This window comes from Oncorhynchus gorbuscha, linkage group LG09, assembly GCF_021184085.1.
Source record: "Oncorhynchus gorbuscha isolate QuinsamMale2020 ecotype Even-year linkage group LG09, OgorEven_v1.0, whole genome shotgun sequence".
NCBI lineage: Eukaryota > Metazoa > Chordata > Actinopteri > Salmoniformes > Salmonidae > Oncorhynchus > Oncorhynchus gorbuscha.
In genome coordinates this window covers 56,006,446-56,030,941 of record NC_060181.1, presented here as the reverse complement: position 1 = coordinate 56,030,941, position 24,496 = coordinate 56,006,446, and the positions used below count along the sequence as shown (strand labels likewise).

At 41.8% G+C, this 24,496-nt stretch overlaps 1 pseudogene; it reads left to right on the top strand.

Annotated features, from left to right (window-relative positions):
• The first annotated feature begins 1,381 nt into the window (after nucleotides 1–1,381).
• Nucleotides 1,382–23,173, top strand: LOC124044404 (annotated as a pseudogene).
• The last annotated feature ends 1,323 nt before the right edge of the window (nucleotides 23,174–24,496 follow it).

Genomic DNA, 24,496 nt, shown 5'->3' with positions numbered 1-24,496 from the left:
GCCAAAATGGGAAGAGAAACGCAACATTTATTTGTCAATCACACATCGATATCACGTTGAAATCAATTGCGGGAGAGGGGGAGATGAGGTTCCACGGTCTGTTAACTAACACAGCTGGAAAAAAATACATGGAATCTGGGAATGTGTATATTTACCGCAATCAATCACCCCAACTACCTCGTACCCCAGTACACTGATTCGTACCGGTACTCCTTGTATATAGGTATTGTGTTATTTTTAAAATATTTATCTATTTGTTAATGTTAGTACTTTTTAACTGCATTATTGGGAAAGGGCTCGTAATTAAGCATTTCACGGTGAAGTCTACACTTGTATTCGGCACAAGTGACAAATACAATTTGATGTCACTGGTTATAGGACAATTTGTATCGAACAGCTTAGCTACCTTTTGATTCAAGTGGGTCGCCAAAGCTGTACGTTTAAACGCAACACTTTAATAACTTCAATGGATATCACGCTGAATTCAGTAGGATACAGGGTAAAACGTTTGGGGTGTAGCGCTGTTTAAACTAACACTAGTCAAAGACCACACGGAAACTTGGAATACTCTTTACATGGTTCGTTAAGTAAGTCAATAACCTATACATGGTAGAAATTACCTATAGATGGTTGGTATTTCACCCTTTAGTGTGGCCAGTGAAGCACATGAACGTCACTCATGACCTGTAGAAGGTTTATATCTATATTTTGCAATGTCGCATGTTGATTTCGGGAGGCTGCCACCATGGGAAAGAGAACAAAACACTTTTTCTGTTGGATAATTTAAGTGAAATATTGACTGTCAAATCCATGTATTGGTGTGTGGCCAGCGACTTTTATAGAGACCCCACCCCCAATATTCTGTGTCATTTCCTGGCAATTTTATTAACTCCGCTTTCCTAATCCTGCACATCCCACCGCGCGCGACGTACAAAACCAAAGATATTGAACCGTTTGAAGCAATCAGTCTTATGTCATCGTAATGACTAAACTTTTATACTAAAACCACCAATCTGAGATAAAAAGGATGTGTAATTCCACTCAATTTTATGGGTGAAAATGCAAGCTTGTGTAAGGTAGTATCACAAACTGTCCACATTAGGTAAATTAGCACAATGTACTTTATTTTAATATGGCAAAATAATGAAACATTCCCATTTAAGATGATAGTATATATTGCCCACTCACAAACTATTGCAACAATGACATCTATTTCTCACTCATTGAACAATTTTAGAGAGTTTAAAAATGCCCTCAACCACAATTTAACCGGACACTCCAGACTAGAACCTCCATTTGTGAATGACAGCTCATTGCACAACAATGTCACATCAACGTTTTCTTTCTCCATATTACAGGTGTCCATAAACAGTAGCTAATCATGAAACCGCTGCCTGCAGAAACTGCGCATTCTGTCCAACTGTGAGGTCATCACCTCTTTGGTAAACGTGGTGAAGGAACTCCTGGTGCTGGTGCCTTGAGAATTTACATTAAACTGGTAAAAAAAAAATGTGTGTTCACTCTTTAGTGTGGCCAGTGAAGCACATGCAAATCACTCATGGCATGTTGAAATTGTCACATTGTAAAGCACATAGCTATTGTACTCATTTTCCCTGGTTGGAATTAGGCCTACTTAAAGGTATCCTGTTAAACATGTCCTGATAAAATGTATGTAACTATACACACACCCTCTCCAACTCCCAATGCTGTCCGAAATGGTTATAGTGTACTCATATGGTCATGTCATCTGAATTCCTCAGATATTTTCCCATTGTGAGTGGGCTCGGCTCACCTGCTCTCTCTGTGAATTTGTTTTTCTTGGCATGGGGGAATACTTGAGTTCTCTCTCATGAGTGCACTCTTTGCCCACTTCAGAGCCATTTCTTAATGAGCTGTCAGCGGTAATCCTTTCAGGCAGCACAGCCAGCCTCTGAGGACATAGTGAAGCCTTTTGATTGGACTAATATTTCCAACACTTCTCCTATATTGCCAAGAGGAAAGCAAATCCACTTATCAAGAGGAAAACATTTTCCCGGAACTGAACACCACATGGTCAATATCAAACGACCTCCAAGTATCTCTAGCACATAAACCTGCCTGTATGGAAGGAAGCAAATGTTTTTTATTTTGTATTTATTTAACCTTCATTTAACTAGGCAATGACGGCCTATCCCTCCACTAACCCGCACAATTCTGTGCCAATGGTGCGCCACCCTATGGGACTCCCGATCACGGCTGGTTGTGATACAGCCTGGGATCAAACCACGGTCTGTAGTGATGACTCTAGCACTGAGATGCAGTGCCTTAGACCGCTGTGCCACTGGAGAGCCCAATTTATTTGAAGCACAATTTATAATTTCTTGTACTTACACCTCATTGAATTGGAAACGGAGCTGGAGTGGACACTAACATACACTGAGTATACCAAACATTAGGAACACCTTCCTAATAGGAACACCCCCCCCCCCCCACATACTCAACCCATGCATCAATTGTCTCAAGGCTTAAAAATTATTCTTTAACCTATCTCCTCCCCTTCATCTACACTGAAGTGGATTTAACAAGTGACATCAATAAGGGATTATAGCATTCACCTGGTCAGTCTTTCATGGAAAGAGCAGGTGTTCTTAATGTTTTGTACACTCAGTGTATATAATAATCAGATTAATCCACAAAAGAGGCTTTAAGAACTTAGAACACATAGCTGTTAATATGACAACAACAAAAAAATCTAATCTGCTTTCAAGGCTCTTTGAAGGGACAATACTGAACATTCTCTATTTTATGTATTTAATGTGTCTTAGGAGAATCATGGTCTGGATCGAATAGAAATCATAGACAATGGCTCAGGCATAAAAGCTGCTGATACTGCTGTGATGGCTGTGAAATACTACCCCTCTAAAATCTGCAGCCACGATGGCCTAGAGCGCCTGGAGACATATGGCTTCAGAGGAAAGGCCCAGGGCTCCCTATGCACTGTGGCAGAGGTCAGAAGCAGCTCTCTTTTACACTAAATTCTGCTTGAAAAAGTTCAAAGTGGTAATAAGCAGCTGTGATAGATTTGCCCCGTGGTCTCCCACCAGGTAGCAGTCACGACAAAGACTGCCGAGGACGACGTCGGCACCCAGTACACGCTTGACCTCACGGGCAGGGTCGTTTCCCAGAAGCCCTCACCCAGGGCAAGGTTTGGCATTTCCCTTTTTACTGAAATTGGAGTCAGTTTCTGATGGTATTTTTATGTAGACGTCACAGAGAAACATTTTATAGGTAGACATGGGCTTTGATGTCTTTTCAGGTACCACAGTCTGTGCACTGAAGCATATTTTAAGAATCTCCCACTGAGGAGGCAGTATTGCGGCAACATGAAAAAGTGCAAGGAGGAGCACAAGAAGGTGCAGGACCTTCTCATGGCGTATGCCACTGTAAAACCAGAGCCGAGACTCACCCTCACTCACAGTAAGGTACAACTTCGTTCTCACTGTTTATTAATCTTCTTGCACACAATAACACTTCTTACCACAAGGTGTCCTCATCTGTCTGCATTTCCATGGGTGAAACCCATTCCCCGCATTCCAACTCCATTAATCACTGCTTAAGCGTCATTAATGCCATCAATGATTTGATACTTTAGTGTTGTCGTTGATAGGGCTTAAACATGAAGCAAACATTTTTCTTTAGTCATACGCCTCTTTCATTCTCTCGAACACTGTCACTGCTCTCAGCTATTAGTTAGAGCTTCATCAATGGGCCATGTCTTTCAAAAGTTACTGGCATTGGAGTAGTTCCAGTGTATTTAACACGCCGCACAACTCATATCTATGTCAAAAAGCCTTCCTCCAACATTTCTTGGGCGTTTACCTTCTTTTCACCAAAACAATGTCCATATATTGAGCACAGGTGGGTTTATTTTGTGAATGAGTTTGATTTTGTGGAAAATGCGTGATTTAGCCTAGGTTTCTGCTTGTCAAAGTAAAGTATCATTAGATATGGCATCGATGTAAAAATGTAGTTTTTCCATCATTTATCACAACTTTCCAAGGTAGATAAAATGGCAGACAAAGTATTGCAGAGAAATAAGGAATTATCGTTTAAAAAAAACTAGTAACACATTGCTTATGCTGTCACTGCAGTATCTTGAGAATTCAAGTTCTTTTTACACAGGTTCTCACTTAATAGCACACCAATTAGTATACCACATTTGTGTGGGAATTTGACATGTTTATGCTGTGCAGGAATCCATTTAGTTCTTGCCGGGCACGCTGTCCAGACGACAGAGATTATTTTGTGGTGCCAGTGAAAAGATGCGCAATTTCCCATGACCTGAACCCACTCCCTCCCGTAGTCATATTTAGTGAACTGTGGATGCCTTTGGAGCTGAGTTATGGAAGAAAGGAAGACCATCAGAGAAAGCTGTAGAACACTGGGCTGCAGACTTAACCCCAGATTCAGTTTCAGTCAGTGGCCACTTGGAGTGAATCTTTAAGGGAAGGGGTCAGAGGTATAACACCACTGTATACGTCTCACTGAAATCACTCTGACATCATCAAGGGAGGAGCGTGCCCCCATTTCATGGCATCAGCACATGGGAGGCATATCTGTATCCCGAACTTTGCACTTCGACCTTCGTCGGGTTTCATGGCTTCTCCAAGTGCTGTGTGTGAGATCCGTTTACAGTCACCAAATTGCATATTTCATAGCGGAGACGTGTGCTGCTGCGGACAGCATACTTTCAGAAATCAACACCCAGGAGATATACTCGCTGGTGGACACGTCAACGACAAGCCCACCCGTGGGTGTGAAAATATGTGTTCTCATTTAGTGTTGGACTCATTTTCTCTCACATATATCGGACATGAAGGAAAAGTAGAGGATTCCAAGCCTCGGTGGAGGCTGCACAGAGATGAGGAAGATTGTGTAACCTTGTGGTCACTGTGTATCTGCTTTCATTATGTAGTGTACATTGATCCAGTGGGTTGAAATAATATGTTCAGACAACATGCTGATTTGGGAATGGTGTGAAGTACGGCCCGTTTATTCAGTCGAACTGCTCTCACAGTTTGTGACCTGACATAGGCGTCAGCGCACAGTAGCTTGTTCTCTAGTCATCCCTAAACCCCTCTGGTCTGGTTTAGGCCTTTTTAGAACAGATGACACATAAGCCCTATTCGGACGGGATTAGTTTTACTGGGGGAGGTCGGGTAATGTAATTATGTGCACAGCACAAAACACCACACCCGTGCGAATATGCCATGTCAATCATTTTCACGTGACAGGAGAGTGATAATTCCAGCCAGAATAACCTACTGTTTTTTTTGGCATGCAGACTCCAAGGTCCTCTGATAATACTTAGGGGTATTACTGTGTTTAGCAGGTGCTGCTTGCAGTTTGGGTTAGAACATGGGAACAAATGGATGCTTAAAATGTAATGCTATGCACATACCCTACAGATGAATGATCTGTTTTGTCTCATCAGCTTTTTACTCTTTTTAAAGATGAAGAGGATGATATTGTGCCAATGAATTGATAAATTACCAAAAACGTCAGTTAATTAAACGTCTGCACGCAGTTAGTTCACGGTTCTTATTGATGTTATTTTGACATTCTCCCAACTGAAAGCCATTATTATCTTTAGACAAGTTGAAATATCCTCATGCCTAGAACAGCCTCCAGGCTTCTGTCATAATGGGGGAAAAATAATTACAGGGGGCAGTTTGGTGAAAACGAATCCCGTCCGAATCATCCTCTGGGAAAAACAGACATACTGGGGTTAATAATGACATAACCTACGTTCTATAGTAATGCAAGTCCCGTGCGAGTAGGACTATTGTTGAACCTCTCTCTGAGCGATCCACACAGGTACGGGAAGTGCTAGAGAAGAGGCTTTGATTGGTCATCAGGGTCTGCTGTTTTGAATGCGAGATCCGGCAGGTGGTCTTTTTTTAGGCGGACTGAAAATAAGCTGCTGCGTGTTGTTGCAGGTGGTGGTGTGGCAGAAGGCCAAGGTGTCCGATCACAGGATTGCTCTCATGGCTACGCTGGGGCCCAACGCTGTGGCCCACCTGCTTTTCAGTCCACCATCAACAAGAACAACCAGAGGTCAGTCAAACACCAGCATCACTCAGCCATGGCCCTGGTCCATCCAAACCAGTCATCAGAGATAAAAAAAAACACTTTTATACCGCAGAAATGTCACGTAACAATGCTAAATAAGTGAAGCACAAAGATTTGTATTTTATTGCAGGTTTTGCCTGCGAAGAGACAAACGTTAGACCATTTGTTTTGATACTGTCCACATGTAGCTAGTCTTTGGTCGCAGGTTCAGGAATGGCTGAAGAATTGCAACACTTACCTGGAGCTAACTCTGCAAATAGCACTGCTGGGTGATTTAAAATCAACTTTGAGAATAGAAAGGTTCAGAACTTTTGTGAAACAGCACAGTTGAAAAACATATGTCAAATAGAAATCGAAACTGGATGGTGTTCAGAGATAGATGGGAGTGGTTGAGTGGAGCTGATGGGTGGAACTATTATTATTATTATTATTAACTAGAAAGAACATAAATCATTTAAAATATACTGTGTCTGTAAAATGCACGGAGGTCCAGAACTTTTGTGAAACAGTACAGTTTAAATATATATGGCAAGTAGAAATCAAAACTGGATGGTCTTCAGAGATAGATGGGAGAGGTTGAGGGTAGCTGAAGGATGAGACTAAATACAAACAAAAGATAACTATTGTAAACGATACCGTGTCTATAAAGTGTATATAGTATGTATAAATTGCAAGTAGAAGCCTAGGTGCAGATGTCCATTAGTTTACTCCAGTTAGGGGAGGGGTAATGGGGTTAAGGTAAAATAATAAAGGAAAATATATAAAAAATATATATTGACATAATCTTTTTTTATGGCGATTGGAAATGATGCAGATGCAGACAATTACATTGATGGCAGCTGTTCTTGGAGGTGTCCACACAAAGCTTGACTTAAATATTGCTGCTCTTGCAGTTCTGTCCTTTCCTGCAGTGCTCAATGACACCAATTTCTATTTTACTGATTCAAATCAGACTTCCATATCTCCCAAAAGTACATGTCACACTGTTTTGCTTTACAATAAGTGCCCTGAGATTGGCATTTTCTCCTAACCAAGAGTACAATGAGTGATGCAAAACTGGGCACCATTAAAGATAGGGTGTGTCTAATTTGTGGCCCGTGGTGCATGTGGATGGCCTAGCGTCATAGAGAGACATAGCACGGCTGCACTGGCACCCAGCCACTCGTCCTCCCACTGCCCTCCAGTCTTGGCCAACACCAGGGGTCCCAGAGACCCTCTCCCCATACCCTGGGTGTGTTCCACAGTCTGCATGAACCTTTCTCTGGAAGGTGGTGGTTGAGCTGCAAAACAAACAGGTCCACCACAGTCTGTGTGACTGACTGCAAAGTGAAAAACCCAAGAGGAATACTAGACAGCAAGCTTGTAAAATGGCTGCATCAAGAACTCTTGATTTCAAGCCAGTATGTGATGTTGGCTGGCTGTTGGGCAGCTATGTCCATGCCCTTTTCTCCTTCTGTGCGAGAGAGATTTGCTTTGCTGCTGGTAATTGAGTTGGCTGTGGAGCGTTAAGTTTCTGCTTGGTCACGGTAGGCGTTGTGTGGCTGCTACCTGCCGTGCATCTCCCGGCTAATGTGGCCTGACAGATATGGAGCGCAAGTCCCTTTTCCCCTGTTTCCTTTGTTGTTATTTTGCAGCAGGACTCTGGAGCCCAGTTATGACAAGGACCTTTGGCCTTTGTCCTCTACTCCCTGTAGCAATGAAAGAACACTTATTGCCTCCCCCTTCTCTGGCCGAAGCTTAGCGATCACGGAATCCAGTTCAAAGATTCCACACACAACTCTGGCAAGTTGATGGAGGAGCCATGCCCCTTGTGGAACAAAATGTTACACTTATTTTGGCAACGTGTCAACCCACAACCATGCCCTTTTGAGCAAAGGTGCCATTGGTTCTCTCATAACCTGACCTAATGAGTAGATAATGAGCTGAACGAGAGGAAACCACATGTACCCGCAAAACCTCAAACAGTGTTGCATCAATGAACTGGCTTTCCATTTACTATGTGTTTTAAAAGTTATGAGAAGTTTTGTATTGCTCATTAAAATGATCAGTGTGCCAATCCTAAAACAAAGCTATGTGTCCCTGGAACTACTTCTTCCATGTGTGAGGATAGTGCTTGGTTTTGTGGTACAGCACTATATATAGCCCAGCCACAGTGATTGCTTTGCAATTTGTTCCTCTCTTGCCTGTTATATAATATTAGCCATAGGTCTGGCTCATGAACATCATTTGCCAGATAAGGAAATGTTTTTGTGTACCAATTTATTGTACTTTTCTCTCAACAATTCTTAGAATGTCCCACCCTCTTAATTTATGCGGTGAGAGATCTGCTTGAATAATCAGTCATTAGCCAGGAAAAGATGATCAGTCATCAGGTAGGACGCCAAGCCGAGATGTGTTCCAGTTCCGGGCTCATGGGTGTGACACGTGAAGACGTGTGCAGACAGACTGGGGAACACAGCCCCGGCCTATTGCTCATGTCACCTGAGAAACGTTTGTATCAATCTTAGGACTTTGTGTCAAACCTAGGACCTCTGTTTTGCAGATTTAGGTAGATCTTCTTTCAGATTTCACAAGCCTCAGAGTTCTGACTTGTTTTGTTTTTATTATTTTCCTTTTCTTCTCGTGCCTATTATCTTTCTGAAGTATTTTATCACTTTAGGCAAGATAGAATTGTTTAACAAATTTTGTATCAAAAATATTATTGGGGGAAAAAGTCCATACTCGTAATCACTCCTTGATTGAGTGGACAAATCGAGAGTTTAAGAGACTTAGCTTTAAATTTATTGACAGTGAACCTTGGTCAGTTTTTCTGTGCTGCTTTTCTAATTATCAGAGCAGGGTCCTGTGGCAGTGAACACTGCTGCCAATGAGGCCCAGATGCCTCTACACAACTCAGAATGGGAATAATAGGGCTCATTCATGGCCAGGCAGTCAGCAGGCAGTATCAACTGTATCACAGTAATTGACAAATGTTGTAATGGCAAAGTATATGTAATGTACACAGCTATTATCAAGGTCTCAATGGCAGTAATTAGAGAGTTAAAAAAACTCCAGTTGTTATGACCCTGATGCTCGTCAACTGCGAAGCTTGTTTATTTTAGAATTGTTTGCCCGAGTCATGCAGTGAGAGATTTGCTAATTAAGTCATTTGGAGCAGTTTCTCTTTTCACCAACACTTGTCAACGTAAACTGTTTTCTTCGAGTTTAGAAGGCAACAGCATTTAGATGTCATTGGTTGTTCAAACTTTTTCAAAGTGTCTACAGCGTGTGATATGTTTGTGTAGGGGAGAAAAAAAAGTGAATCCTTTTAAGATTTAAAACCCTTGAGGATCCGACATGAATCGATTTGATAGTGTACTTTTAAAAATCTCAAAGTCCAAAAGTTTGTATTTTTCAATAACTTGGTTTGAAGTGAACATGGTTTGGCTGTGAAATTTTAAACATGTTAATATTGGGTGTCTGGTTTTTGGTAAGAAAACATTATTGTAAGCGGTTGGTGACAGTGCAGTGCCTAGGTAAACAATGAAAGCATAGAGAATTGTCTCTCCTTGTCCATAGAAGGAAACAAATAAATAATTTTGAAATTTGGGTGAACTATCCCTTTAGCATTCTGTATTTTTACATGGTGTTTAAATGACAGATGCCTTTTAAGTACTGTGTGGATAGCTACATATTGTTACAAATTATGCAAAAAGCATGTTTGTAACTACAGTAGCTATGTAAAAATGTCTACATAACATTCTACCTTCCTGCGTACTATGCATGTTAATAGGCAGAGCCACTTGGAATGAAGTGGGGACCGAAATACAAATATAGAAAATATAATTTTGTTTTTCACTGAAATGGTTCCCCAGTTATTATGTTGATTTGATTTATTTTAACAGATTGTGATAGATCGATTCTTTCCCAAACCTGGTATGGATGGCTCTTTATCAAGCTCCAGTAACCCCAGCAAAACATCTATCTTTGAATGATCGATCTGATACGTTATTTCTGCTTGACCATCGGGTAGTCCGGCAGCACTACCTGGCTCAAGTACCCAGCAGACTCTGCCTGCAGCCGTTATCCCACTATGATGCTCAACATCGCTGTTCCCGCATCCACTGTAGGCGTCAACCTGCCCCCCCCCCCCCCCCCCAAGAAGACCCAGATTCTGCACCAGAACAGGGTTTCCGTTTTCTCTCTTTTTTTTTCTCAATTTCCTTGAGAACAGATTCATGTTCCATACTACCACTCTCTTTCTATGATCTTTGGTTGAAAGAATACAAAACTTAGGGGAAACTAAATATGATTGAAGATGTTCAAAAGATGTATAAAAACAGACAGTAGCTGCAGAACCAGATACCAGTCAATTTATCCTTCTCAGCTTTCTGACCGATTCCGCTGCAAATATGCGATGCAAGATCCAGTTAGCAAATGTATGATTTCCTTACATGTAGCTTCTACGGTACAGCAAGGAATCCATTCACTTGCTTTGGCTAGCTAACGTTACTGTCCCTTTACCCTTTGTCCAACTATCTCGTTTCTCTCCTCAAAAGAACTTGATTGATTTTCTGTGATAAAAAATAGAAAGCGCTGACAGTAAACAATAAGTTGCCAATCAGTTCCTTAGCCACCACCATTTGAAATAGGAGGAGCTGACCAGTGATGTAATTAACCACATTAACTAAATGTGCAGTTACCTGGGTGCACAGCCACTGCCTGTAAAGAAGGGAAAGTGAACAGCATGGGCATTAGTGTGTTATGTTATTTCTCACAGAGACTGTGACTGTCAGGAGGCTGTGCTGGCAGAATTGGAGACGCTGTTGGTTTCCTTGTATGGCCCTGGTTCGGGGTCTCCTAGTGAGGCTCCACCAGTCACTGGAGAAGATGCCTACAGTTGCCCATTATCACTGGGCAACTGTAGGGGAAACGCTGACGTAGCGGACAGTCTTATGGAGCACAGTGTCACGGTGGAAAAAGCGCCATTTGGCTGCAGTGATGGCTCTCCATCCAGGGTAGTGGCAGGTGACCAGACAGTAAACACTAGCTCCTCCTCTTCCTCTGAAGACTGGATAGTCAACCAAATCCCAGGGGACTTTGACTTTTCCACTATTGGAAGATGAAATTGCTTTGACCTGCAGCGAGATAATAAATCCAGGCCCAGCCAACGGCCTGGAGAGGCTCAACCGCCATGACCAAGGTCCTGACCAAAACGTTGAGCAGTTATCAGCAGTGAGTTGGAGCCGAGGCACAGCTCTGACAGACCCCTCCACAGGAGAGCCACTGCAGTCAGTCAAGGTCCACCTGCCCACCGGATGCAGCAATGACCTGGGCCTGGTCCAGGCCAAGGATCAGAGCAGCCCTGGCAAAAAGGTGTCAAACGCTATAACGGAGAAACGTGTGTCACTGAAGGCCTACAACCTGATCAGTAGCCGTACCATGAGGACCCCCCCCCCCCCCCCTGCCTGTTTGAGAGGGAGACCCGGGCAGAGGTTCTCCAGGAGAAGCCCGCAGCAAGCCTCCAGGACATCACCTCTGCCGTGCAGGAGAGATGGAAAAACCTGGGGGAGGAGGACCGAAAGAAGTGAGTTTCCAGACTTCACCTTCGAAGCAGTTTCCATTAGTTATTATTAGCAAGGCAAAAAAAAGAAAGATTGACCTGTCACTTGCATGTGTAAAATATGGCCCTGGAAATTTTGCTTGGCTTATTCATGTTGCTACCCAGACAGAATTGTTAATATGAGCTATGTTTATATTTTCCAGACTGCATCTGATTACTAGGTTACATGGTCAATATTTTCCACTGTTAAACAGGTATTCTGCATGAAATATCTCCTTTTTCCAAAGTATGCCATGCATCTTGAGCACTCAAAGGTATTTTCTCTGGTAACAGCTCGTGGACATTCCTGCATTTAGCTTGCCAATTGCACCTTCTGTGGCATTGGATTGTGTGACAACGCTGCACATTTTAGTCTCCTTTTATTGCCCCTAGTACAAGGTACACCTGTTTAATGATCATGCTGTTTAATCAGCTTCTTGATATGCCACACCTGTCAGGTGGATGGATTGGCAAAGGAGAAATGCTCACTAACAGGGATGTAAACAAATTTGTGCACAACATTTGAGAGAAATAAGCCTTTGCTGCGTTTGGGATCTTTTATTTCAGCTCATAAAACATGGGACCAACACTTTACATGTTGCATTTATATTTTTGTTCAGTATGTAAATTATGAACAAGTTTGAGTATTTCGCCTAATAAAAATAAGATGTAGGAGAACGAAACTGATATGAATAAAATTCAGAAAATGCAATTGAACATTTTATAAGAAAATGTGAAAGTTACATTTTGTGACCCTTAATTGCCTTTCCACAGCTGAGAGGCCATGATTTTCGGTGGTGTCTGTATAGTACAGCACACTGTAAAAAGGTCTGCGTGACTCATGATTCAGCACGAGAGAGGTCACTCACCTTTGTGCTTCCCTAATATTGAAGAATTGTTTTAAATTGGATATTTTTTAAATTTTAATTTGACCTTTATTTAACTAGGCAAGTTGGTTAAGAACACATTCTTATTTTCAATGACGGACTAGGAACAGTGGGTTAACTGCCTTGTTCAGAGGCAGAACGACAGATTTTTACATTGTAAACTCTGGGATTCAATCTTGCAACCTTTCGGGTGTTAGTCCAACGCTCTAACCACTAGGCTACCTGCCGGCCCATATCAAAGATATGCAATGCACGTCGTACTGCCATTAGGGACCTTCGGAAAAAATCAAATCCCAGAGCTGACAAGGTAAAAATCTATTGCTCTGCCCCCGAGCAAGTCAGTTAACCCACTGTTCCCCGGGCGCCGAAGACGTGAATGTCGATTAAGTCAGCCCCCCGCACCTCTCTGATTCAGAGGGGTTGGGTTAAAAGAGGAAGACACATTTCAGTTGAATGCCTTCAGTTGTACAACGGACTGAATAGGTATCCCCCTTTCCTTTTTATTTTCTAACAACATCCAGATGTACATTCACATGCCAGTAAAACAAATCATAAATGGCATTATCTTCTGATCTACATCCACTGAGACTGAACAACTCAACCAGCATCATGGAATAGTATCATTACCCTCTACCGAAAGCACTCCACCCAATTATCGTGGATCACTGCATACCAGTTTAAAGTCATTGAAAGGACGGAAAATGTGTCTCAGCGCTAGCCTACGTGTGGAACTTATGTAAGGTATGGACGAGTGTATGGAAAAAGACATCTGTTTAGAATCCCACCTTGTGTTACCGCTGTCTTAAACGTGAAATAAGACGAGGCAAATATTTGGCTCCTTTTTCGACGCCACAGTTAAGGGGCACGCCACTTCTAGGAATCGTTATCGCTCTCACGTGAACTCTAGTAACACAGGTCAGTTGCATGTGTGGATGCCGTGCCATAATACCAAAAATAATCATTTACATTGAAGCGTATGGGAGTGCAAGTTAGCAGATTCAATTGCCTTTAACCCCTTACACCAAAGCAGGCTTTTTATGAGTGTAATTTAGTTGACCTTACCTCTAGGACATAGCAGCAGTGGCACACCTGGGATTTCGTCTCATTGCCCTCTGATGAAAGGTCCAGAGGCATTAGCAGCAATATTATGTCATTGTAGTATTACAAACTTTTGGGCTTAATTGATTGACAATCTGCATTATACTTCCTTACTTCTTCTTCCCCTATGGGGACATAAGGCTACAATGAGTTCCTTCAACCGCTCTCTGTCCTTGGCCACGTGTTGTGCCTCGCCCCCACGAGAGGTTCATCTTGGCCAGCTCGTCCATCACAGTTCTTCTCCAAGTAGTTTTAGGTCTTCCAGGTTCTCTTTTCCCTGGCGGTCCACCATAGGGCAAATTTTGGGATGCTATCCTGCTCCATCCGGAAAACATGGCCAAGCGAACGCATTCTTCTTATCTTGATTTTGGTATGTGATAATCTGGCTTTTGGTCTTCCTGTAGAGTTCGTCTTTGGTGGGGGGTTTTTTGCCAGAAAATTCTGCAGATTCTTCTGAGGCATCCATGATGGAATGCCTCCATATTCTAGGTGGTGGGCAGAAAGCCGAAAAACGTGAAGTTGATTGATCTCCTTCGAGGGAGCAGATTCTTTTTGTATATCAGTGAAACGTTGTTATAAAGACTATCAAATTTGTTGGCACCTTGAAGTCTTGCACATTTTCATAAAAAGTACATTTCAACACTGTCTGCACAGGCACATTTGCCAAAATTGGAACCAATCAGAACTCCTGTACATACCCCCCGTGATGAAGGCAGCCAATGGCCGGCTTCTATCTAAGATGTAAACGCAGATATACAGTCATTGAAACACAGCCTCACATGAAAACTCGAGCTGCTCACTTTGTGTAATGACTGAAATAAGATCCATATCTGTTTGAGTGCACTTGAAAAATACAGCTTGCAATGAACATTGTCTTAATCATATGAAGCACCAACTCCATTGACCACTTAGCCAATTTATTGAGGCTGGCTAATGTTAGTTTGATTAGCCTAGCAAGCTACTGTAAATGTAAAATTGCCTGCTGACAAAGCCAGTGTTTCATTAGTTTCCTCTCTGTTGGTGAATTACATGTTTGAATCATGTGTTGGCATGGTTATATTTCTACAATTTTAAGTAACTAGCTCAAAGAAACATTTCAGTTTTATAATTAGCATAGAAACCCAAATAAAAGCATGTCGATTGAAAAATGTGTGTGTCATGTATGCTAGAATGGAGGTTTAAAAACGAACATTACAGCTACCTTACAATTACAATCTTCTCTAAAAACAGCTGGGCAAAAAATGTATACAATGTGCTCTGCAATAACATGACCAGAGTTTGATTTCTAAACTAGATGAGTTCTCAAATGTCAGCAGCTACCCAACACCATGGTGGGCATGTGTAACTTTTTATTTTTAAAATTGTCAGTTGAGAACAGATTCTTATTTTCAATGATGGCCTAGGAACAGTGGGTTACGTGCCTTGTTCAGGGGCAGAACGACAGATTTTTACCTTGTCAGCTCGGGGATTCGATCTTGCAACCTAACCACTAGGCTACCTGCAGCCCCTAATGTTTGATGCATTGGAATATAAGGTATGGATAATGATACAGATTCTGCAGCATTATAGAAAAAGCAGATGGGAATTCATGTTTGAGTTTCAAATACTAAATGTAAAGGAAATATATTTAGGTGGTTTAAATGATTAGGCTAACTTTCCCAACAAGCTCTCACAGTCTCACGTCACAATTAGACGTTCATCCATGTTTCTCAAACATCAAATTGCCAAGTTGTTCCAAACGTCAAATTTCGAAGTGAGTAAGGTGAAATGAATCCCTGTTGCCCCTAGTGTCTGGTGTCCCCGTCATCTCCCGACGTCCTTGGGCATCGAATACTGACTTGTGTCTGGCTGAACTTTCTTAGTAACCTTCTTAAAGTTGACGGTGCCAAATTCTTGCCAATACATTATTCTACTCCTAACTATGACTTAGTGTGAGGCATGTTTTCCATAATGTTCGTTTCATGCATGTACAGTCGAACAAAGAACATCACATTTAGTGTTTCACCATTTGAGTATGGAAGGTTTTATTTATTCATAGGTTTTATTTATTCGCACTAAAGAAAAGTCAAATACAAAACTAACTGATATAACACTGGTAAAAACAGTGTGCAGTTGAGGTTGGAAGTGCAAAAGGACTTATGAAAACCACACCACAAATATATGTACAAAGAAAAGTTTGTTCAGACAGTTAAACAAAGCACATTCATTGTAATTGTACAAAATATACTCAGTATGTTATGCAGGTGAGTGAGGACCCAAAAGCGATATAACGGAAACAGAGTCTTTTAATGTCCAAACAGGGAAAACATAAATCCTCAATCATTACAGGGGAAGTCCAAACAGGGAAAACACAAGTCCTCTAGTTTAGCAGGAGAGTCCCCCTTCTAGTTGTTGAGGAGAGTTGCAGGGCTAGCGGCAACAGACTGCAGGTCCCTACGGGTAGGCGCGGGCCGTAGAGGATAGAGACACCTGCTCACACGCAGTATCTGATGACGAGGCAGAATACAACTGGACGGAACAAAGGCAAAGCAAACAGCAAACAAGAATCCGACAAGGACAGAAGCAGAAACAGAGAGAGAAATAGAGACTTAATCAGAGGGCAAAATAGGGGACAGGTGTGAAAGAGTAAACGAGGTCGTTAGGAGAATGAGGAACAGCTGGAAGCAGGAACGGAACGATAGAGAGAGAGAGGGATAAAGAGAGAGAAAGAAACCTAATACGACCAGCAGGGGGAAACGAAGAGAAGAGAAAGCACAGGGACAAGACATGACAATACAATACATGACACAGTATACATAATCAAATTGGGTAGTTTGGTTCATCAGGCTGACCCCCAGTTTAAGCTTGTAGTTATTGAGGGATGACGGTGATTTGACAATGTGAAGATAAGAATTCCAGAGTATGGTACCTCAGTCAATTCTCTATCAGATACAATGTGAGGTGTGGCAGTGGGGAAGGTGAAGATTATCACAGTGTCTGGTGGTCAATAGATGGATTCAGAATTCACCTGGAATAGTCCATTGAATGGTTTATGTAAACAGTCTGGGAGGAAGGAGTATTTGTAGATGAAAGTACATAATTGTTGTACATTAATGTCGTAAATAGACAAGATATTGAGTTTTTTAAACAAAGGTGCAGATTGAGCCAGGTCATTTGTAGATGGAGCCTGTGGTTTCTCAGGTAATATTTTAAGTATCTAAATAATAGTCAAACAATCAGTTTTTTCACCTCGTCAGTCTGATGCTATATGGTTTTCATTGGTGGCTCTTCAAAGGAGGAAGGGGAGTGCCATCCTCAGTGAATTTCATATATATTTTTTAACACATTTAAAATATAATTTTTAGATAAATCTAAATATTCACATGTCCCAAATAATTTATTAAAACACTGTTTTGCAATGAAGGTCTACAGTAGCCTCAACAGCACTCTGTAGAGTAGAACCATTGTGTAGCCGGAGGATAGCTAGCTTCCGTCCTCCTCTGGGTGCATTGACTTCAATACAAAACCTAGGAGGCTCATGGTTCTCACCCGCTTCCAAAGACTTAGAAACAACAGGAGTTCAAACTTTAGAACCCAGTTCCTACATTTGAATATAAAAATTGATTTTATAAACAAAACTATGTTACATTTTATCTCTGCGACCCTCAGGATGACAAATCAGTGCAAGATTTCTGAATGGAAGTACATTATTTACCTTCGAGGTGAATGTACAGTATCAAACCAGTTGCTGTGATAAAAGTTTTTTTGTGCACTCTCCTCAAACAATAACATGGTATTTTCTCACTGTAAATTCAACAGTGCAGTTCGATTAAGTTAACAAGAATGTATGCTTTCTGCCCATATAAGAAATGTCGATGTCCTGGGAAATTTTCTTGTTAAGAACATGTTCTTGTTAAGATTTTCTTGTTAAAAATAAAACATACCTTTTCCCCACATTGTTACATTACAGCATTATTCTACAATGGATTAAATAAAATGTCCTTAATCTACACACAATACCCCATACATTTTACTAGTAAAATAGTAATACCTTATTTACAAAAGTATTCAGACCCTTTGCTATGAGACTCAAAATTGAGCTCAGGTGCATCCTGTTTCCATTGATCATCCTTGATGTTTGATGTTTCTACAACTTGATTGGTCTCCACCTGTGGTAAATTCAATTGATTGGACTTGATTTGGAAAGGCGCACACCTGTCTATATAAGGTCTCACAGTTGATAGTGCATATCAGAGCATAAACCAAGCCATGAGGTTGAAGGAATTGTCTGTATAGCTCAAAGACAGGGTTGTGTTGAGGCACAGATCTGGGGAAGGGTACCAAAATATTTCTGTTGCATTGAATGTCCCCAAGAACACAGATTTCTCCATCCTTCTTAAATGAAAGAAGTTTGGAACCACCAAGACTCTTCCTAGAGCTTGCCACCCGGCCAAACTCAGCAATCGGGGGATAAGGCCTTTGGGAGGTGACCAAGAACACGATGCTCACTCTGACAGAATTCCAGAGTTCCTCTGTGGAGATGGGAGAACCTTCCAGAAGGACAACCATCTAAGCAGCACTCCACCAATCGGGCCTTTATGGTAGTGGCCAGATGGAAGCCACTCCACATTAAAAGGCACATGAAAGCCCGCTTGAAATTTGCCTAAAGGCTCTCAGACCATGAGAAACAACATTTTCTGGTCTGATGAAACCAAGATTGAACTCTTTGGTCTGAATGCCAAGCGTCAATTCTGGAGGAAACCTGGCACCATCCCTATGGTGACGCATGGTGGTGGAGATGTTTTTCAGCAGCAGGGACTGGGAGACTAGTCAGGATCGAGGGAAAGATGAACAGAGCAAAGTATAGAGAGATCCTTGATGAAAACCTGCTCCAGAGCGCTCAGGACCTTCACCTGTGGAGAAGGTTCACTTTCTAACAGAACAACGACCCTAAGCACACAGCAAAGACAACGCAGGAGTGGCTTCGGAACAAGTCTCTGAATGTCCTTGAGTGGCCCAGCCAGAGCCTGGACTTGAACCCGAACAAACATCTCTGGAGAGACAGCTGTGCAGCAACGCTCCCCATCCAACCTGACAGAGTTTGAGAGGACCTGCAGAGAGGAATGGTTGAAGCTCCCCAAATACAGGTGTGCCATGCTTGTAGCGTCATACCCAAGAAGACTCAAGGTTGTAATCGCTGCCAAAGGTGCGAAGTATTGAAAGCCAGCATCCCGGAGTCACTTCTTCCCTGTTGACATTGAGACTGGTGTTTTGGCAGTACTATTTAATGAAGCTGCCAGTTCAGGACTTGTGAGGCGTCTGTTTCTCAAACTAGACACTAATGTACTTGTCCTCTTGCTCAGTTGTGCACCGGGGCCTCCCACTCCTATTCTGGTTAGAGCCAGATTGCTCTGTTCTGTGAAAGGAGTAGTACAACCTGTTTTACAAGATCTTCAGTTTCTGGCATGGAATAGCCTTAATTTCTCAGAACAAGAATAGACTGACGAGTATCAGAAGAAAGTTCTTTGTTTCTGGACATTTTGAGCCTGTAATCGAACTCCCAACTGCTGATGCTCCAGATACTCAACTGGCTTCTTTAAATCAGAACAACAGTTTTCAGCTGTGCTAACATAATTGCAAGGGTTTTCTAATGATCAATTAGCCTTTTAAAATGATAAACCTGGATTAGCTAACACAACGTGCCATTGGAACACAGGAGTGATTGTTGCTGATAATGGGCCTCTGTACGCCTATGTAGATATTCCATTAAAAATCAGCCGTTGCCAGCTACAATAGTCATTTACAACATTAACAATGTGTACACTGTATTTCTGATCAATTTCATGCACAAATAAATGTGATTTTTCAAAAACAAGTACGTTCCTAAGTGTCCCCAAACTTTTGAATAGTAGTGTATATACTAGGTGGGGTTAGTCCACAAGTCATAGACTGTTTTCTCTGCTACCGCACGGCAAGCAGTACTGGAGCACCAAGTTTACAGTAGGACCAAAAGGCTCCTTAACAGCTTCTACCCCCAAGCCGTAAGACTGCTGAACATTTAATCAAATGGCCACCGGACTATTTCCATTGAGCCCCCCTCCCCTCTATTTGTTTTATACACTGCTGCTACTCACTATTTTATCTAGGCATAGTCACTTTACCCCTACCTACATGTACAAATTACCTCAACAAACCTGTACCCCTCCACATAGAGTCGGTACCCGTACCCCCTGTATATAGCCTCGTTATTGTTATTTTGTGTTTTTGTTTTAGTTTTTTTGGTAAATATTTTCTTAACTCTTTCTTGAACTGCACTGTTGGTTAAGGACTTGTAAGTAAGCACTTCACGGTAAGGTCTACTGCACTTGTTGTCCCATGTGTCGGCACATGGGACAAATAAAGTTGGATTTGATCTTGAAGACTAAATTCAATCAATGGCAGTCTGTGCCGTTTCAGATGAGGGAGGACAATTGTATTTTTTAATGAGCATGACCTTATTTCTATTACAGCATATTGGATGACTGTCATTCATATTCCCTTCACCCAGTTCAATGTAACATTGATAGGTTTAGGCTCATCCAGGCCTGTCTGTTTGACTCCAAGCACCTTGCTTGCTGTGGTAATAATCCTTCTCAGCATGTTTCTCTGGCTGACATTGGCATTGCCAAACCAACAAACAATACAAAAAGTTAAAATACTCTCAATGAAAGATTTGTAAAAACAGAGTTAGTACAGTCAACATTAAAAGATCCCAGCTTTTTGAGGAAGTACAGTCTCTGTTGACTCTTTGTAAGATCAGGTCTGTACATTTACTCCACTGAAGCTTATTGTCCAAGAGAATGCCCAGGTATTTGTATTCCTCTACAATCTCTATAGCATCAGACAAGCTCCATGCATATATAGTAGATTTTATTAAACATGTAGGTTGTGTATATGGAAAAATGCACATTTAAATATTTTGACCAAACGATTATTATTTTTTTATTTATTCTTTTCACCTTTATTTAACCAAAACACAATAGAAAGATCTATATACAATGTGTGCAAATGGAGTAAGGAGATAAGGCAAAAATAGGCCATAGTAGCAAAGTAATTACAATTTAGCAAATGAACACTGGAGTGATAAATGTGCAGATGATGTGCAAGTAGAAATACTGGTGTGCAAAAAAAGTTAATAAAAGCAATATGGGGATGAGGTAGGTAGTTGGATGGGGTATTTACAGATGGGCTGTGTACAGCTGCAGAGATCGGTAAGCTGCTTCGATAGCTGACGCTTAAAGTTAGTGAGGGAGATATAAGTCTCCAACTTCAGCAATTTTTGCAATTCGTTCCAGTCATTGGCAGCAGAGAACTGGAATTTAAGGTGGCCAAAGGAGGTGTTGGCTTTGGGGATGACCAGTGAGATATACCTGCTGGAGCGCGTGCTACGGGTGGGTGTTGTTATGGTGATCTGTGAGCTGAGATAAGGTGGAGCTTTACCTAGCAAACAATTATAGAAGACCTGGAGCCAGTGGGTCTGGCGACAAATATGTAGCGAGGGCTAGACGACGAGAGCATACAGGTCGTAGTGGTGGGTGGTATATGGGGCTTTGTTGACAAAAGGGATGGCACTGTGATAGACTACATCCAGTTTGCTGAGTAGAGTGTTAGAGGCTATTTTGTAAGTGACATCACATGAAGTTGAGTATCAGTAGGATGGTCACTTTTACGAGGGTATGTTTGGCAGCGTGAGTGAAGGAGGCTTTGTTGCGAAATAGGAAGCCGATTCTAGATTTAATTTTGGTTTGGTGATGCTTATGAGTCTGGAAGGAGAGTTTACAGTCTAGCCAGACACCTAGGTATTTGTCGAAAGAACAGACTTTCGGTCGACCAAGATTTTGTTTTTAGTTGGGGACAGCCCTATTACTTATTCCCCTATGTGTCTGACTGTTAAATCTTCCATTAAATAGCATTGGCATGTTATCTCTACGGACCCCTATGTTGGTCGGGCTTTTCAGACTATCCCTCGATTCGCTTTTAAGCGTGCTAGAAACCTAAGGGACGGCCTGGTAAGAGCAGATTAATATGTACCCCTTCAACATTTTCTGTATACCCTCCCTCCTGGCAATTTTCTGTCATAATTGTGTGAACTGTGATGTCATATAACATAATATATGCCATTTAGCAGACGCTTTTATCCAAAGCGACTTACAGTCATGTGTGCATACATTCTACGTATGGGTGGTCCCGGGAATCGAACCCACTACCCTGGCGTTACAAGCGCCATGCTCTACCAACTGAGCTACAGAAGTGTGAACTGTGATGTCATAATTGTGTGAACTGTAATGCAATGGCCAATGGTGTTTTCTTTCTTCACCCTCATACGGGAATGAAAACCAAATTTGTGGTCCATTTACTGTCAAGTGCTCATGTGGCTATTATTATGTTGGAAAGTCTAAGAGGGAATTGAACGTTTGTATTACAGAGCACAAGTGCAACATCAGAACTGGTGACGAGAAGCCCCCTGTAAGCCAGGCGTCTAATGCGGTCAGACGGGTGCAAACTGACTTTCCAAGTTGTACAGCCACATAAGAGGGGAGGTAATAGATACAAATGACTGTTACAGAGAGAGGCATATTATATCCATGTCTTACAAAACAGAGAGCCCTAGAGGCCTTAATGAAGAACTCGTGTTAGGTTGCTTCCCTTGAGAAATGTGCAGTTTTCTTTGTTTCTTTTTATTTTGTGGGAAAACAGTAGAACATGTATATAAATAATGATTCTGAAAAAAGCAGTACTACAATGTCGGTGGATGTCTATAGTTCTCCAAACACTCTGCTCCTGTAAAAAAAAAGACAATATTTCAGCGAGTACTTGTTTTTCCTTTCTTTCAGGAGATGATAATATACCATTTCTTAATTGGCTAAAGGGTTTCTGGTCCTTGCAGGTATGAGGATAAGGCAAAGAAACACCTGGAACGCTATGACCTCCAGACCAAGCTGGCCTCAGATCGAGGTGTGAGAGAGCCCGAGAGGGGGCTCAGTCTGGGCTCCCCACAGAGTCGGCCCCAGGGCTAGAAACACAAGGAACTGCCTTCTAACCAGCCGGTCCTGGACCAGCTCTTCTCCTCCCAACTCCAGAAGAAGAGAAGCCCCAGGCCCAAGCCCTCACAACCCCTGCCGTTCAGTGTGGTTGCCCTCAGGCAGCGGCTTAATCGTCTTTCGTCCCAGAGCGTCCCAAGACTTCGGGGCCTCAGGCTTGTAAATGGCTTGGCCTCTCAAAGCGCCTGGGTCGTTTTATTTGGTAGAAAGCTCATGTTGTTAAATCTGCTTCGGGTGGAGGAGGCCTTGCTGTTTAGGAGACTTCTGCAGAATAATATACTTCCCACAGTGATCCTGCAGAACCCTATACAGTTAACAGATGGGTGACATATCACTCCAATTTCTCACCTGACAGAAAAAAGGGGAACATTGACACAATCTTGTTCTCAGCTCATAAGTTCAGAGCGATTTCATGGCGCATACTATAATCTGGTCATTATGTAGCACCCCTTATGTATCTAGTTACACTTCATTTTACAGTTTGCTATTTGCCTGATATACTTATAAATAAAACTGTGTACTTTTTCTATAATTACATAATAATTCATTTTTGGATTACTGTGAGATTCATTGAAACAAGTACTACAATGTCCCATTTGGTATCAGGTACAGATTTGGTATCCTCGATTAATATGTTCTTGTGTTTTTCTAGTTTCCAAGTGGGTGTACTCAGGTTCTCTGGAACATGGAGAAGGGAAGTCCTGAGATGAGTGGAGTGGCCTTCTCTGATCCCAGGCTTGTGGCCAACGGGTTTCAAATCCGACTCACTCCAGGTAGGGTAGAATATTAAATTAATAGATCGCTCCATTGTGGTAGGTAAATTGACAAATGTAAAACCTTCACAACATTAGGGGACCCAGCACTGATCCCTAAGGAACACCTTTTGTTTGGCTGTTTGGTGAGGAGATCGACCCTCTCCATGTTACCTGGCTAAGCGATAGACAAGAGCGGATGCAAATAATTTGTTTGAGCAAAACAAACTGAGTTTGAACCTTTTGAGGGTTTCCAGACAGCAATTAGCTTGAAGAAACATGACTTTTCTTTGCACAAGCTGACACTTTTAGCAAATCCCCTTATTAACACTTATGATGATTACGTTGCGAGGATAAATTGCTTTAGAGGAAAAAATGTCAGCATTTCCCTGGTCCTGGTGTTGCAGTTGAACAAGCAGTGAAAGTTCATTGGCTTGTTAAAAAGGATTTAAGCACTAGAATATTTCTCGCTCGTTCTCCTAGTATGGTACTTTCATCTAACTTACCTTCTTTAGCTGGTAAATAAGACGGTACAGTTTACAGCCCACTTGTTCCTTCCGAGAGAAAATAGGCCTTTATTATCGTTTGATTCAAGCTGTTTAAAGGTCTCAAGGATTGTCCAATTTGATTTAACAAAGGTTGGGCCCATTGGATCATTAATGTCATAGTTCACAAATAATTTAGAAATGTCAAACATAAGAGCTGGAGTAACAGGATTATGGTCAATTATTTCTGACAGAGTTGCTATGTCAGTATTGGATTAGCATTGGGTGAGACAGAAAACATAAAATGTTCCTCCAAAATGCTTCCACCATATGCAACATGTTAGAGTTGATGAAGGGATTTTTGTATTCTCACAAGAATCTTGTCTAGGTGCTGACTTGGGACCAAATTCCCCCTGGTGAAAAGCACTAAATAGATCCACCCCATTATTATGAGTCGTAGTTGTAATCCCTTGCCATCAATTACGGAAGGGGAAAATTCAAGTTGAGATTCAAAGGCCACAGA